Raw genomic sequence first — 18050 nt, forward strand, 5'->3', positions numbered from 1 at the left:
ACTCTGACTTTTTCAGAGTGTGGAGGAAGGTGAGGGGAGTTGACAGGGGACTTTATCCGCCTTATGGGGCACTATTCTCGGATACATTTCAACACTTTTAGCCCTTTTTGATGGTTCTCCAAAAAATAACTCTGACTTTTTCAGAGTGTGGAGGAAGGTGAGGGGAGTTGACAGGGGACTTTACCCGCCTTATGGGGCACTATTCCCGGATACATTTCAACACTTTTAGCCCTTTTTGATGGTTCTCCAAAAAATAACTCTGACTTTTTCAGAGTGTGGAGGAAGGTGAGGGGAGTTGACAGGGGACTTTATCCGCCTTATGGGGCACTATTCCCGGATACATTTCAACACTTTTAGCCCTTTTTGATGGTTCTCCAAAAAATAACTCTGACTTTTTCAGAGTGTGGAGGAAGGTGAGGGGAGTTGACAGGGGACTTTACCCGCCTTATGGGGCACTATTCCCGGATACATTTCAACACTTTTAGCCCTTTTTGATGGTTCTCCAAAAAATAACTCTGACTTTTTCAGAGTGTGGAGGAAGGTGAGGGGAGTTGACAGGGGACTTTATCCGCCTTATGGGGCACTATTCCCGGATACATTTCAACACTTTTAGCCCTTTTTGATGGTTCTCCAAAAAATAACTCTGACTTTTTCAGAGTGTGGAGGAAGGTGAGGGGAGTTGACAGGGGACTTTACCCGCCTTATGGGGCACTATTCTCGGATACATTTTTTCATTTTCACCCATTTTTGATGGTTCTCCAAAAAGACAAGTTAGTCTTTTTTCTTCCCCCTTCCTCTTCTGATTTCTCACTGATCGAATGGCAAACGCGACCCGCCATCGGAGGGCCTCCGCCGGCCCGGCCTCGTGCCGGTGCTCTGGCGGTCGGTTCCTCCGAACTGCGGGTTCGACTCTGATGGCCGGGAGGGACGAGGGAAACGTCGGGGGGGTCTGCTGGAGGCTCCTGCTGGAGTCTTGCGTTCACTGGGACCTGGCTCGAAAAACTCGAAACCCTGACTCCAGTGCGGTGTTGCGGCCATGCGCCTCCGGGTACCAGACTCCCCTGCCTCCTCCGTGTTGCGTGGGCTGCGTGGGGGTAACCCTGCGTGTCCGTTACCCTGCGTGTCTCTTACCTCCCAGGCCGACCGATATGAAGCGTTTCCAAGACGAACCGTCTGACTCAGGGGTCCCACCACAGGTTCCGTAGCGGGGTGGAAGTTCCACCTCCCCTCTTTGCCGCGGAATGCAAAACAAACACCTGTTTCTCTCATCCTCCACTGTGGCATAGCGGCCTTAGTCGGCTGTGGCATTCAGCAATTGGCCTTGCTCCGGGCACAGGACCCTACTTCATCAAACTACCTATTTGATCCTGCGTAACAACCACATATATGCTTGTCTGCAAAGACATTGATCGAATGGCAAACGTGACCCGCCATCGGAGGGCCTCCGCCGGCCCGGCCTCGTGCCGGTGCTCTGGCGGTCGGTTCCTCCGAACTGCGGGTTCGACTCTGATGGCCGGGAGGGACGAGGGAAACGTCGGGGGGGTCTGCTGGAGGCTCCGGGCACAGGACCCTACTTCATCAAACTACCTATTTGATCCTGCGTAACAACCACATATATGCTTGTCTGCAAAGACATTGATCGAATGGCAAACGTGACCCGCCATCGGAGGGCCTCCGCCGGCCCGGCCTCGTGCCGGTGCTCTGGCGGTCGGTTCCTCCGAACTGCGGGTTCGACTCTGATGGCCGGGAGGGACGGGGGAAACGTCAGGGGGGTCTGCTGGAGGCTCCTGCTGGAGTCTTGCGTTCACTGGGACCTGGCTCGAAAAACTCGAAACCCTGACTCCAGTGCGGTGTTGCGGCCATGCGCCTCCGGGTACCAGACTCCCCTGCCTCCTCCGTGTTGCGTGGGCTGCGTGGGGGTAACCCTGCGTGTCCGTTACCCTGCGTGTCTCTTACCTCCCAGGCCGACCGATATGAAGCGTTTCCAAGACGAACCGTCTGACTCAGGGGTCCCACCACAGGTTCCGTAGCGGGGTGGAAGTTCCACCTCCCCTCTTTGCCGCGGAATGCAAAACAAACACCTGTTTCTCTCATCCTCCACTGTGGCATAGCGGCCTTAGTCGGCTGCGGCATTCAGCAATTGGCCTTGCTCCGGGCACAGGACCCTACTTCATCAAACTACCTATTTGATCCTGCGTAACAACCACATATATGCTTGTCTGCAAAGACATTGATCGAATGGCAAACGTGACCCGCCATCGGAAGGCCTCCGCCGGCCCGGCTTCGTGCCGGTGCTCTGGCGGTCGGTTCTTCCAAACTGCGGGTTTGACTCTGCTCCTGGGAGCACATATGCTTGTCTGCAAAGAGGGACATGCCTGGTCCTGCCCAGGTGTTCTTCTACGGCTAGTGTCCAGCCAGCTGCGGTATCATCAACTTTGACCCGCCATCGGAGGGCCTCCTCCCCGGGTCCAGCTTCCGGTGCTAGGCGGTCGGTTCCTCCAAACTGTGTGATTGACTCTGCTCCTGGGAGCACATATGCTTGTCTGCAAAGAGGGACATGCCTGGTCCCGCCCAGGTGTTCTTCTACGGCTAGTGTCCAGCCAGCTGCGGTATCATCAACTTTGACCCGCCATCGGAGGGCCTCCTCCCCGGGTCCAGCTTCCGGTGCTTGGCGGTCGGTTCATCCAAACTACGGGTAATCCTGGAGCGGACATAAACAAAGAATGATATTTTACAGGACATGATGGATATGTGTTTTTTCCAGGCTTTTTGGAAATAAACCAAATGTGATTTTGCAGTGCATGATATAGCTCATTTTACCCATGTGATGTTGTGCAGTACATTACTGAGCTCATTTAACGATATTGGTCTACCAGGTGAAGTGGGATGCTGCCATTTCCCAACTGGTCTCCGGAGGAATATAAGGAGAGTTGACAGGGGACTCTGCCCAGTGCTCATGAACCAAATGAGGGGTGTGTTAGAGGGGAAAGGCTCTGGCTGTTTCTGCAGCCTCTGCATCTACCTTCTCTCCCCACCCAGATACCAGCGCGTGCCTGCTGTAAAAGGCAGGTGCACGGGCTCTCACTTCCACTAACTCTGAGCCTGGCTCCCGAGCAGCACGTTCTCCCCGGCAGTCCGCCAGCAGATGAAAAACACCCACCTCTCCGCCTCTTCCGAGGGACGAGGGAACCGCGCGGGGGGGTCTGCTGGAGGTTCCTGCCGGGTGCTCCGTACTGCGTTTCACCGGGACCTGGCTCGAAAAACTCGGAACTCTGACTCCAGTGCGGTGTGGCGGTCTCGCCCTGGCCGTCCACCGTGCGCCTCCGGGTACCTGACTCCCCTGCCTCCTCCGGGGGCAGGTGCGAGGGGTTCAATGCCTCCTCCCCCCGCTGCGGCGAAAGCCGGAGCGGGACGGAGCGCCCGGAGGTACTGTTACCCCCACGTTTTGTACCCAAAACTGTCTTGTGAGTTCGTGGCAGAACCATGAAACAAAAAACAATCAATGTATCGGACCCATCGCCAGTCGCGTTGGTGCGGAGGTGGGACCATTTTAACCAGGTGGTAACCCAAGTCCTCCCCTTGGTCCGTGTTCCCTGCATTGAAGCATCGGACCCATGGTTGCAATCAGCAGTTGGCTAACGCATATAAACGGAGAAACAGAAAACCATTTAAATATAATTCATTGTGTGTGTTTTTGGAAGGATGTTGACCGAATGCCCGGTGTGCAGCCTCCGCTATCTGGCTTTGAATAAGCACCTTAAGCACAAACATGCAGTGCGGAACCTGGATGAAAGAGGCATCATTCTTAAAATGGCCAGTGGTAGAATAAATGTTCGGACCAAACCCTGTCCCATCACAGGGTGTTCGTATGCTGGGAGGAAACTACACCGTCATGTAACTCGTGACCACCCTGAGTTCTCCCGAGATGAGGCACATCAGGACATGGCAAGGCTGAAGCATAGTGTGGCCCTGCAGTTGCTCCATGACCTCCGAGAGACTAATCCCATCATTGGAATGGCTACATCATTGGATATAGACAATGAGGAGGAATACCCGGTGCACCCTCCACCCTTCTCCCCACATACCGAGTGTGACGAAGAGGACTGCATGCAGGTGAGGCTGGACAATGTGGCATTGAGGGCTCAGAAGGATGCCCTCATTGATGAGGTGAAGACCCTGCGCTCCAGGCTAAAACAGGGTCTAAAACCCAGGAAGCAGAATGCCACTGCTGCTCTGCTTGAGGAAGACGAAGAATGTATACGATTTAAGGGCGTAGCAATCCCAAGTACCCCCGACATGAACTCAGTAGCCTCCGGCAGCAATACCCCTCTCAAGACCCCGGTGAAGACTGTCATGCGGTCCATAGAAGCCTCTGCGAGTGAGACCCCCCTCAAGTCTGTGATGCGGTCCCCAGAAGCCTCCGGAAGCAAGACCCCGGTGAAGACTGTCATGCGGTCCGACAAAGCCTCCGGTAGTGAGACCCCGGTGAACACTGTCATGCGGTCCCCAGAAGCCTCCGGAAGCAAGACCCCGGTGAAGACTGTCATGCGGTCCAACAAAGCCTCCGGTAGAGAGACCCCTCTCAAGTCTGTGATGCGGTCCCCAGAAGCCTCCGGAAGCAAGACCCCAGTGAAGACTGTCATGTGGTCCCCAGAAGCCTCCGGTAGTGAGACCCCAGTGAAGACTGTCATGCGGTCCATAGAAGCCTCTGCGAGTGAGATCCCTCTCAAGTCTGTGATGCGGTCCCCAGAAGCCTCCGGAAGCAAGACCCCGATGCAGACTGTCATGCGGTCCGTAGAAGCCTCCTGTAGTGAGACCCCTGTATGCCAGAAGACCCGTGCGTCTGTCTCCAATAAGCTGAAAGCTAATCTGGCTAAGGACTGGCCCTCTTCCCAAAATCAATGGTGCACTGGGAAGGGACTGCGGAATACCATGCGTGAAATCACGTTGCCTAAAAGCATGGAGACGTACATTCAGACATACAGAGGTCATTGTGAGGGTCTTGCACCGACAGTAAAACGGAAAGAGAATTGTATGTCCAATGTCAGCCGGATAAAGAACTTCATAGTATTCATGGCCCATGGTTTTGACCGGCTGTCAGACTGGCTGTTTCTAAAAGACACAAAGAGGGTCCGTGGCTGGAGCAAGTATATTTCAGAGTCGGGCCGGACAGTCACAACATCGCTGTTGTTCCTGAAGACTGTGAACCATTTCCTGAGGTACTTGTCTGCATCAAAGCTCCGGGGGTGCAGGCTCACCCAGTCTGATATGACCCACATCATCAGAGAGGTGAAAGCCAACATTAACGATTTGAAAAAGTCTGTCACTCTCCACCAGTTTAAGGTGAAGAGGGACAAGCTGGATCGTCTGCCGAGCCAGGCGGAGCTTCTCGCCGCCATGGCGGCCGCTGAGAAGCGCATCCCTGATCTCCTTGACCTGATGGCTAGCAATCCGACCACAATCACCCAGTACCTGCTATATGGCTATCTAACCCTCCATTGGAGCCTCCTGTATGGCCACCGTCCGGGTGTGTATGCAAACATGACCAACACGGAGGTCTTTGAGGCGGACAGAAGGGGCACTGCTGAGGGCTACATCATCCACGTGCAGGATCACAAGACTGCCAAGACATTTGGTGAAGCACAGCTGGTGCTTACAATAAAGGAGTTTAGCTGGGTCATGCGGTGGATGGGGATAAAAGAGGGCTTGTCGGGTCCTCAGAATGAATTCTTCCTTTTCACATCGGGGAAGCAGGCTTCCAAGAACCTGAACGCTCACTTGAAGAGGGCTTGGGCTGATGCTGGGCTAGAAACAGCCGTCACCTTCACCATCTTGCGCACTGCCCTGGCTGACAATATCAAGCATCACCAAGATCCAGAAAGCAGGTCGATTCTGGCTAGGTTTATGTGCCACGACGTAAGCACTGCAGACCGGTTCTACGCGAATACGCCTGGAATAAAGGAGGCATTGAAGATCCGCTCCATGTTCAGGGCGGCGGCAGCAGCTGCAGCAGCATCATCATCAGAAGGAGGTCTACCACCGTCAGCTACCTCCGAAGAGGATTCAGGGGCGGAGAGCAGCGATACCTCTTCTTCAGGACCGATTGGTACTCCTGATGAGGGGAAAGGGGCCGTGGACTCAACCTTTTTTCCCCGGTGCACTGTACAAGTTAGACGGCTAATATGGCCCCAAGGCCCCTGTTAATCATGTTGTTATTATGTTTATTTTGTATACTGTTTTTGTAAAATTGGTGTGATAATTAAATAAAAAATAAAAAAAAAACATTAGTATAACCTTGAAGGTTCCCAGGGGCAAATACAGTGCCTGTCATTTTGCAGGATATAATTTAACATGTAACCTCTCCTGGAAATGGACATACTCTGTGCATTTCCAGGAGAGGTTCCATGTTAAATTATATCCTGCAATATCCTCCAAAGAAGGGGTGGTAGTGTCATGAATAAGGCCGAATATGTATGCCGATGTGCGGACGGTAAAGCACCGCAAAATCCACCCCTTTAGGGTAACCAGGGGCATGAAGTTCTGTAGGGTGTGAACATCTGGGTTTAGTCCGAGTGAGGAGTGCTCGAGCGTGGGAGGATGTGTAAGGCAGAGGAGGGTAACAAAAGGTGTGTGCAGGAGCAGGGAGAAAAGAGAAAATAAAAAGACTCAAAGTGTTCCACCTTCCAGCAGCAGCAGCAGCGGGCCCGCTCTGTCCGTGGTGCTGAACACCTGCCTGTCTATGTGGAGTACAAAAACAAACAAAGACAAACACCTTTAAGGTCACCAGGGGCGTGAGGTTCTGGTTCTGGCGGTGTGCATGGAGGGGTTTAGTCCGAGTGAGGAGTGCTCGAGCGTGGGAGGATGTGTAAGGCAGAGGAGGGGAACAAAAAAAAACGAATACAAATAAGTTAAAGTGTGAACCTCCAGCAGGGCAGGTGCTGCTGCTGCTGCTGCTGCTGCTGCTGCTGCTGCTGCTGCTGCTGCTGCTGTGAAGGAGGACGAATATTGATGCTTGTGTTCGGACGGTAAAGCACCGCAAAATCCACCCCCCCTTAAAGGTGACCAGGGGCATGAGATTCTGCAGGGTGTGAACATCTGGGTTTAGTCCGTGGGGGAGTGCTTAAGTCCGGGGGCCCGGGGTCTCACGGTGCACGAGGTTATGGAAGTGCAGCAGGGCAGGTGCTGCTGCTGCTGCTGCTGCTGCTGCTGCTGCTGCTGCTGCTGCTGCTGCTGCTGCTGTGAAGGAGGACGAATATTGATGCTTGTGTTCGGACGGTAAAGCACCGCAAAATCCACCCCCCCTTAAAGGTGACCAGGGGCATGAGATTCTGCAGGGTGTGAACATCTGGGTTTAGTCCGTGGGGGAGTGCTTAAGTCCGGGGGCCCGGGGTCTCACGGTGCACGAGGTTATGGAAGTGCCACTGTTGCCGGAGGTCCTTAGTCCGTCCTTTGGGGCTCTGTCAGGGGCTACAGAGAGGTGGTTTTCCCGGTCCCTCTCCTGGAGGTATGAAATAACCTGAGCTCCATGTGAGGGAGCCGTGCTGGAGCTGCTTAGTCCGTCCTTTGGTGGTCTTTGAGGGGCTAATGAGAGGTGTTTTCCCCGGTCTATTTGATGGAAGTCTGACACGAGCAGAGTGTGCATGCTTTGAAACTAATCCACCCACACTTAGCATGCTATTTTAGGGTATAAATCGTACCTTGTCACCATGTACTGTGCTCCCTGGGACGACGCGCCCTCCTGTGGGGACACATGAGAACTGCACTCAAATCACTTTGTGCTTTTTAAACAGTTTAACATATTTTTTTCCACATTTAAAAAAACGCTTTCTGCCCTGGAAATCATTTCTAATCATTATTACCGTTATGGAGGGGCTGCAGGAACACTTTCCCCGCCTTGCAAACATTTATTCCTGGTTCAAATAATCAATTTGTTCCGCCTGCTTTGCGTCAGCACCTCTGCGGCTGTCGGATTAACACAGATGAATGCACTTTTAACACTCACGCAGCCAGAATTCCTGCTCTTTTCCTGGGTTACAAAGTGAGGTGACGCAGCCTGTCCTCTGAGTCTCCCCGCCTCTCATAGACTTATTTCTGGGTAAAAAAAGCCATGTGCTCCGCCCCCTGGATCTCTGCATGTGTGTGTGTGTGCCTGTGAGTCTGTGGCTACTGTCCACATGCCCGCATTAGGAGGCACTATTTTCGGATACATTTTCTCATTTTCACAACTTTTCATGTTTTTATTATGTATATTGTTATATTATTATTATTATTATTATTGTATATATGTATACTGTGTATACTGTTTTTGTAAAAATCATGTGATTATTAAATAAATAATAAAACATGAATATAACCTTGAAGTTTCCCAGGGGCAAATACAGTGCCAGGTGTCAGACTATTTAAACAATGTTTACCCAGGATTCCGACACCTTCCCTGGCTTGTAAAATGCGGTGATGCGCCCTGGAGGTATCAGAGTATTTTAAACAACTTTTCCCCGCCTTTCAAACACTTTTTCCTGGCTTATAGCCTGTCATTTTGCAGGATATAATTTAACATGGAACCTCTCCCAGGGGCAAATACAGTGCCAGGTGTCAGACTATTTAAACAATGTTTACCCAGGATTCCGACACCTTCCCTGGCTTGTAAAATGCGGTGATGCGCCCTGGAGGTATCAGAGTATTTTAAACAACTTTTCCCCGCCTTTCAAACACTTTTTCCTGGCTTATAGCCTGTCATTTTGCAGGATATAATTTAACATGGAACCTCTCCCAGGGGCAAATACAGTGCCAGGTGTCAGACTATTTAAACAATGTTTACCCAGGATTCCGACACCTTCCCTGGCTTGTAAAATGCGGTGATGCGCCCTGGAGGTATCAGAGTATTTTAAACAACTTTTCCCCGCCTTTCAAACACTTTTTCCTGGCTTATAGCCTGTCATTTTGCAGGATATAATTTAACATGGAACCTCTCCCAGGGGCAAATACAGTGCCAGGTGTCAGACTATTTAAACAATGTTTACCCAGGATTCCGACACCTTCCCTGGCTTGTAAAATGCGGTGATGCGCCCTGGAGGTATCAGAGTATTTTAAACAACTTTTCCCCGCCTTTCAAACACTTTTTCCTGGCTTATAGCCTGTCATTTTGCAGGATATAATTTAACATGGAACCTCTCCCAGGGGCAAATACAGTGCCAGGTGTCAGACTATTTAAACAATGTTTACCCAGGATTCCGACACCTTCCCTGGCTTGTAAAATGCGGTGATGCGCCCTGGAGGTATCAGAGTATTTTAAACAACTTTTCCCCGCCTTTCAAACACTTTTTCCTGGCTTATAGCCTGTCATTTTGCAGGATATAATTTAACATGGAACCTCTCCTGGAAATGGACATACTCTGCGCATTTCCAGGAGAGGTTCCATGTTAAATTATATCCTGCAAAATGACAGGCAACAACTCTCTTCCAGACGTTTAAAAACACTTTTCCGACTATTTTAAACAACTTTTCCCCGCCTTTCAAACACTTGTTCCTGGCTTATAGCCTGTCATTTTGCAGGATATAATTTAACATGGAACCTCTCCTGGAAATGGACATACTCTGCGCATTTCCAGGAGAGGTTCCATGTTAAATGATATCCTGCAAAATGACAGGCAACAACTCTCTTCCAGACGTTTAAAAACACTTTTCCGACTATTTTAAACAACTTTTCCCCGCCTTTCAAACACTTTTTCCTGGCTTATAGCCTGTCATTTTGCAGGATATAATTTAACATGGAACCTCTCCTGGAAATGGACATACTCTGCGCATTTCCAGGAGAGGTTCCATGTTAAATGATATCCTGCAAAATGACAGGCTACAACTCTCTTCCAGACGTTTAAAAACACTTTCCCCGACCATTTAAACATTATTTATGGCTTGTAAAGTGCGGTGATGAGCCCTGACAGTATCAGACTATTTAAAGGGTTACCAGGAGCATGAGAATATCCTCCACAGAAGGGGTTAGGGAATGTTCCGGTATTTGGACAACATTAACATGGGATCACTCCGGTCAATGTACGTACTTCGTCTCACTGGAATATTAATGGCCAGATTGAATACAAAATCGACCCAAATTCTCCGGTCAATGACAGGAGAGTTTTGAAAGTGACAAAACACTGTTCCACACATTTAAAAACACTTAATCAATGTTTACCCAGGATCCATGCACCTTTCCTGGCTTGTAAAATGTGGTGATGCGCCCTGGAGGTAGCGGGTAGGCTCTGTGCGTGGTGCTGAACCCCAGCCTGTCTATGTGGAATACAAAAACAAACAAAGACAAACACCTTTAAGGTCACCAGGGTCGTGAGGTTCTGGTTCTGGCGGTGTGCATGGAGGGGTTTAGTCCGAGTGAGGAGTGCTCGAGCGTGGGAGGATGTGTAAGGCAGAGGAGGGGAACAAAAGGTGTGTGCAGGAGCAGGGAGAAAAGAGAAAATAAAAAGACTCAAAGTGTTCCACCTTCCAGCAGCAGCAGCAGCAGCAGCGGGCCCGCGGTGCTGAACACCTGCCTGTCTATGTGGAGTACAAAAACAAACAAAGACAAACACCTTTAAGGTCACCAGGGTCGTGAGGTTCTGGTTCTGGCGGTGTGCATGGAGGGGTTTGACCTGGCTCCCCGACACAATGCACATAGTCTGGAGCAGCGGAGCAGCGGCTGGGCCGTGTTCCCCCTTCTGTCCATTTGCCTATCAGTTTGTTAACGAAGTGGACAGAGGCTGTTTTTTGCCCCTAAAAGTGACTTTTAATGGTGTTTTTTGTATTTAAATGATGGGTTTTATATTTCTCCAGGGTCCCCGACACAATGAAACTAGTCTGGAGCTCGCTGGGGTCCCGCAAAATGCTTTAATCACGATTTTGTCCTTTTCCCCATCACTTTGTTAACGAAGTGGACAGAGGCTGTTTTTTGCCCCTAAAAGTGACTTTTAATGGTGTTTTTGGCATTTAAATGATGGGTCTTATCATTATCCAGGGTCCCCGACACAATGAAACTAGTCTGGAGCTCGCTGGGGTCCCGCAAAATGCTTTAATCACGATTTTGTCCTTTTCCCCATCACTTTGTTAACGAAGTGGACAGAGGCTGTTTTTTGCCCTAAAAGTGACTTTTAATGGTGTTTTTGGCATTTAAATGATGTGTTTTATCATTATCCAGGGTCCCCGACACAATGAAACTAGTCTGGAGCTCGCTGGGGTCCCGCAAAATGCTTTAATCACGATTTTGTCCTTTTCCCCATCACTTTGTTAACGAAGTGGACAGAGGCTGTTTTTTGCCCCTAAAAGTGACTTTTAATGGTGTTTTTGGCATTTAAATGATGGGTCTTATCATTATCCAGGGTCCCCAAGACAATGCAACTAGTCTGGAGCTCGCTGGGGTCCCGCAAATGCTTTAATCACGATTTGGTCCATTTCCCCATCAGTTTGTTAACGAAGTGGACAGAGGCTGTTTTGTGCCCCTAAAAGTGACTTTTAATGGTGTTTTTGGCATTTAAATGATGTGTTTTATCATTATCCAGGGTCCCCGACACAATGAAACTAGTCTGGAGCTCGCTGGGGTCCCGCAAAATGCTTTAATCACGATTTTGTCCTTTTCCCCATCACTTTGTTAACGAAGTGGACAGAGGCTGTTTTTTGCCCCTAAAAGTGACTTTTAATGGTGTTTTTTGTATTTAAATGATGTGTTTTATCTTTCTCCAGGGTCCCCGACGCAATGCACATAGTCTGGAGCTCGCTGGGGTCCCGCAAAATGCTTTAATCACGATTTTGTCCTTTTCCCCATCACTTTGTTAACGAAGTGGACAGAGGCTGTTTTTTGCCCCTAAAAGTGACTTTTAATGGTGTTTTTTGTATTTAAATGATGTGTTTTATATTTCTCCAGGGTCCCCGACACAATGAAACTAGTCTGGAGCTCGCTGGGGTCCCGCAAAATGCTTTAATCACGATTTTGTCCTTTTCCCCATCACTTTGTTAACGAAGTGGACAGAGGCTGTTTTTTGCCCCTAAAAGTGACTTTTAATGGTGTTTTTTGTATTTAAATGATGTGTTTTATCTTTCTCCAGGGTCCCCGACGCAATGCACATAGTCTGGAGCTCGCTGGGGTCCCGCAAAATGCTTTAATCACGATTTTGTCCTTTTCCCCATCACTTTGTTAACGAAGTGGACAGAGGCTGTTTTTTGCCCCTAAAAGTGACTTTTAATGGTGTTTTTGGCATTTAAATGATGGGTCTTATCATTATCCAGGGTCCCCGACACAATGAAACTAGTCTGGAGCTCGCTGGGGTCCCGCAAAATGCTTTAATCACGATTTGGTCCTTTTCCCCATCACTTTGTTAACGAAGTGGACAGAGGCTGTTTTTTGCCCCTAAAAGTGACTTTTAATGGTGTTTTTTGTATTTAAATGATGGGTTTTATATTTCTCCAGGGTCCCCGACACAATGAAACTAGTCTGGAGCTCGCTGGGGTCCCGCAAAATGCTTTAATCACGATTTTGTCCTTTTCCCCATCACTTTGTTAACGAAGTGGACAGAGGCTGTTTTTTGCCCCTAAAAGTGACTTTTAATGGTGTTTTTGGCATTTAAATGATGGGTCTTATCATTATCCAGGGTCCCCGACACAATGAAACTAGTCTGGAGCTCGCTGGGGTCCCGCAAAATGCTTTAATCACGATTTGGTCCTTTTCCCCATCACTTTGTTAACGAAGTGGACAGAGGCTGTTTTTTGCCCCTAAAAGTGACTTTTAATGGTGTTTTTTGTATTTAAATGATGGGTTTTATATTTCTCCAGGGTCCCCGACACAATGAAACTAGTCTGGAGCTCGCTGGGGTCCCGCAAAATGCTTTAATCACGATTTTGTCCTTTTCCCCATCACTTTGTTAACGAAGTGGACAGAGGCTGTTTTTTGCCCCTAAAAGTGACTTTTAATGGTGTTTTTGGCATTTAAATGATGGGTCTTATCATTATCCAGGGTCCCCGACACAATGAAACTAGTCTGGAGCTCGCTGGGGTCCCGCAAAATGCTTTAATCACGATTTTGTCCTTTTCCCCATCACTTTGTTAACGAAGTGGACAGAGGCTGTTTTTTGCCCTAAAAGTGACTTTTAATGGTGTTTTTGGCATTTAAATGATGTGTTTTATCATTATCCAGGGTCCCCGACACAATGAAACTAGTCTGGAGCTCGCTGGGGTCCCGCAAAATGCTTTAATCACGATTTTGTCCTTTTCCCCATCACTTTGTTAACGAAGTGGACAGAGGCTGTTTTTTGCCCCTAAAAGTGACTTTTAATGGTGTTTTTGGCATTTAAATGATGGGTCTTATCATTATCCAGGGTCCCCAAGACAATGCAACTAGTCTGGAGCTCGCTGGGGTCCCGCAAATGCTTTAATCACGATTTGGTCCATTTCCCCATCACTTTGTTAACGAAGTGGACAGAGGCTGTTTTTTGCCCCTAAAAGTGACTTTTAATGGTGTTTTTGGCATTTAAATGATGGGTCTTATCATTATCCAGGGTCCCCGACACAATGAAACTAGTCTGGAGCTCGCTGGGGTCCCGCAAAATGCTTTAATCACGATTTTGTCCTTTTCCCCATCACTTTGTTAACGAAGTGGACAGAGGCTGTTTTTTGCCCCTAAAAGTGACTTTTAATGGTGTTTTTGGCATTTAAATGATGGGTCTCATCATTATCCAGGGTCCCCGACACAATGAAACTAGTCTGGAGCTCGCTGGGGTCCCGCAAAATGCTTTAATCACGATTTTGTCCTTTTCCCCATCACTTTGTTAACGAAGTGGACAGAGGCTGTTTTTTGCCCCTAAAAGTGACTTTTAATGGTGTTTTTGGCATTTAAATGATGGGTCTTATCATTATCCAGGGTCCCCGACACAATGAAACTAGTCTGGAGCTCGCTGGGGTCCCGCAAAATGCTTTAATCACGATTTTGTCCTTTTCCCCATCACTTTGTTAACGAAGTGGACAGAGGCTGTTTTTTGCCCTAAAAGTGACTTTTAATGGTGTTTTTGGCATTTAAATGATGTGTTTTATCATTATCCAGGGTCCCCGACACAATGAAACTAGTCTGGAGCTCGCTGGGGTCCCGCAAAATGCTTTAATCACGATTTTGTCCTTTTCCCCATCACTTTGTTAACGAAGTGGACAGAGGCTGTTTTTTGCCCCTAAAAGTGACTTTTAATGGTGTTTTTGGCATTTAAATGATGGGTCTTATCATTATCCAGGGTCCCCAAGACAATGCAACTAGTCTGGAGCTCGCTGGGGTCCCGCAAATGCTTTAATCACGATTTGGTCCATTTCCCCATCACTTTGTTAACGAAGTGGACAGAGGCTGTTTTTTGCCCCTAAAAGTGACTTTTAATGGTGTTTTTGGCATTTAAATGATGGGTCTTATCATTATCCAGGGTCCCCGACACAATGAAACTAGTCTGGAGCTCGCTGGGGTCCCGCAAAATGCTTTAATCACGATTTTGTCCTTTTCCCCATCACTTTGTTAACGAAGTGGACAGAGGCTGTTTTTTGCCCCTAAAAGTGACTTTTAATGGTGTTTTTGGCATTTAAATGATGGGTCTCATCATTATCCAGGGTCCCCGACACAATGAAACTAGTCTGGAGCTCGCTGGGGTCCCGCAAAATGCTTTAATCACGATTTTGTCCTTTTCCCCATCACTTTGTTAACGAAGTGGACAGAGGCTGTTTTTTGCCCCTAAAAGTGACTTTTAATGGTGTTTTTGGCATTTAAATGATGGGTCTTATCATTGTGGAGGGTCCCCAAGACAATGCAACTAGTCTGGAGCTCGCTGGGGTCCCGCAAATGCTTTAATCACGATTTGGTCCTTTTCCCCATCAGTTTGTTAACGAAGTGGACAGAGGCTGTTTTTTGCCCCTAAAAGTGACTTTTAATGGTGTTTTTGGCATTTAAATGATGGGTCTTATCATTATCCAGGGTCCCCGACACAATGAAACTAGTCTGGAGCTCGCTGGGGTCCCGCAAAATGCTTTAATCACGATTTTGTCCTTTTCCCCATCACTTTGTTAACGAAGTGGACAGAGGCTGTTTTTTGCCCCTAAAAGTGACTTTTAATGGTGTTTTTTGTATTTAAATGATGTGTTTTATCATTCTCCAGGGTCCCCGACACAATGCACATAGTCTGGAGCTCGCTGGGGTCCCGCAAATGCTTTAATCAGGCGTTTTAACACTTTTCCCCACGAAAATGATTTTTAATTATTTTTTGGGGGCTATATAAATCAAATTCCGGTTAATGCCGAGCACAATTGTACCTTTTACTATTTTAATGTATTTGCATGATATATCTTTGGGCGATAAAAGCGACATATTTGGATGACTTTGTCAGTTTATGGAGCTTATCCCACAAATCCCGGATGATCCGGGCCAAATTTGGGAGCTCATAGGCAGCCTGCCATAGGCCCCCACCCGTGGAATGAAAAAAAAATGAAAGAAAACGGTCAATTATATGTTAAAATAATCAAAAAATGAACTTTTAAAATTACATGGGAGAGGGGATCTGAAAAATTGGAGAAGGGGAAAAGTGTTCGGCGCTTCGGGACGAAGCGCCGAACACTTTTCCCCTACCCCGTTGCAAGGTACAACGGAGAGGGGAATCCAGACTTCCCCTCCTCCGTTGTAAAAAACCGTTCATGTTTTACAAGCTACCTTCTGCACGAAATCGGAAACCCGGTTTTTGAGAGGACTCAGAAAAAAAACGGCTGTGTAACTTCATGGAGGAATTCATCCGCTGTATGTGCACTTTGGCTCGGATACATTTTGTTGCCTGGAGACCCCCCAGCATGGTTCTTACCAAACTTAAAGTTTTTGAACTGGGCTCTGGAGGAAGGTAAGGGGAGTTGACAGGGGACTCAATCCGCCTCATGAGGCACTATTTTCGGATACATTTCAACACTTTTAGCCCTTTTTGATGGTTCTCCAAAAAATAACTCTGACTTTTTCAGAGTGTGGAGGAAGGTGAGGGGAGTTGACAGGGGACTTTATCCGCCTTATGGGGCACTATTCTCGGATACATTTCAACACTTTTAGCCCTTTTTGATGGTTCTCCAAAAAATAACTCTGACTTTTTCAGAGTGTGGAGGAAGGTGAGGGGAGTTGACAGGGGACTTTATCCGCCTTATGGGGCACTATTCTCGGATACATTTCAACACTTTTAGCCCTTTTTGATGGTTCTCCAAAAAATAACTCTGACTTTTTCAGAGTGTGGAGGAAGGTGAGGGGAGTTGACAGGGGACTTTACCCGCCTTATGGGGCACTATTCCCGGATACATTTCAACACTTTTAGCCCTTTTTGATGGTTCTCCAAAAAATAACTCTGACTTTTTCAGAGTGTGGAGGAAGGTGAGGGGAGTTGACAGGGGACTTTATCCGCCTTATGGGGCACTATTCCCGGATACATTTCAACACTTTTAGCCCTTTTTGATGGTTCTCCAAAAAATAACTCTGACTTTTTCAGAGTGTGGAGGAAGGTGAGGGGAGTTGACAGGGGACTTTACCCGCCTTATGGGGCACTATTCCCGGATACATTTCAACACTTTTAGCCCTTTTTGATGGTTCTCCAAAAAATAACTCTGACTTTTTCAGAGTGTGGAGGAAGGTGAGGGGAGTTGACAGGGGACTTTATCCGCCTTATGGGGCACTATTCCCGGATACATTTCAACACTTTTAGCCCTTTTTGATGGTTCTCCAAAAAATAACTCTGACTTTTTCAGAGTGTGGAGGAAGGTGAGGGGAGTTGACAGGGGACTTTACCCGCCTTATGGGGCACTATTCCCGGATACATTTCAACACTTTTAGCCCTTTTTGATGGTTCTCCAAAAAATAACTCTGACTTTTTCAGAGTGTGGAGGAAGGTGAGGGGAGTTGACAGGGGACTTTACCCGCCTTATGGGGCACTATTCTCGGATACATTTTTTCATTTTCACCCATTTTTGATGGTTCTCCAAAAAGACAAGTTAGTCTTTTTTCTTCCCCCTTCCTCTTCTGATTTCTCACTGATCGAATGGCAAACGCGACCCGCCATCGGAGGGCCTCCGCCGGCCCGGCCTCGTGCCGGTGCTCTGGCGGTCGGTTCCTCCGAACTGCGGGTTCGACTCTGATGGCCGGGAGGGACGAGGGAAACGTCGGGGGGGTCTGCTGGAGGCTCCTGCTGGAGTCTTGCGTTCACTGGGACCTGGCTCGAAAAACTCGAAACCCTGACTCCAGTGCGGTGTTGCGGCCATGCGCCTCCGGGTACCAGACTCCCCTGCCTCCTCCGTGTTGCGTGGGCTGCGTGGGGGTAACCCTGCGTGTCCGTTACCCTGCGTGTCTCTTACCTCCCAGGCCGACCGATATGAAGCGTTTCCAAGACGAACCGTCTGACTCAGGGGTCCCACCACAGGTTCCGTAGCGGGGTGGAAGTTCCACCTCCCCTCTTTGCCGCGGAATGCAAAACAAACACCTGTTTCTCTCATCCTCCACTGTGGCATAGCGGCCTTAGTTGGCTGTGGCATTCAGCAATTGGCCTTGCTCCGGGCACAGGACCCTACTTCATCAAACTACCTATTTGATCCTGCGTAACAACCACATATATGCTTGTCTGCAAAGACATTGATCGAATGGCAAACGTGACCCGCCATCGGAGGGCCTCCGCCGGCCCGGCCTCGTGCCGGTGCTCTGGCGGTCGGTTCCTCCGAACTGCGGGTTCGACTCTGATGGCCGGGAGGGACGAGGGAAACGTCGGGGGGGTCTGCTGGAGGCTCCGGGCACAGGACCCTACTTCATCAAACTACCTATTTGATCCTGCGTAACAACCACATATATGCTTGTCTGCAAAGACATTGATCGAATGGCAAACGTGACCCGCCATCGGAGGGCCTCCGCCGGCCCGGCCTCGTGCCGGTGCTCTGGCGGTCGGTTCCTCCGAACTGCGGGTTCGACTCTGATGGCCGGGAGGGACGGGGGAAACGTCGGGGGGGTCTGCTGGAGGCTCCTGCTGGAGTCTTGCGTTCAC

Source organism: Notothenia rossii (assembly GCF_949606895.1).
Source record: "Notothenia rossii genome assembly, chromosome: 11".
NCBI lineage: Eukaryota > Metazoa > Chordata > Actinopteri > Perciformes > Nototheniidae > Notothenia > Notothenia rossii.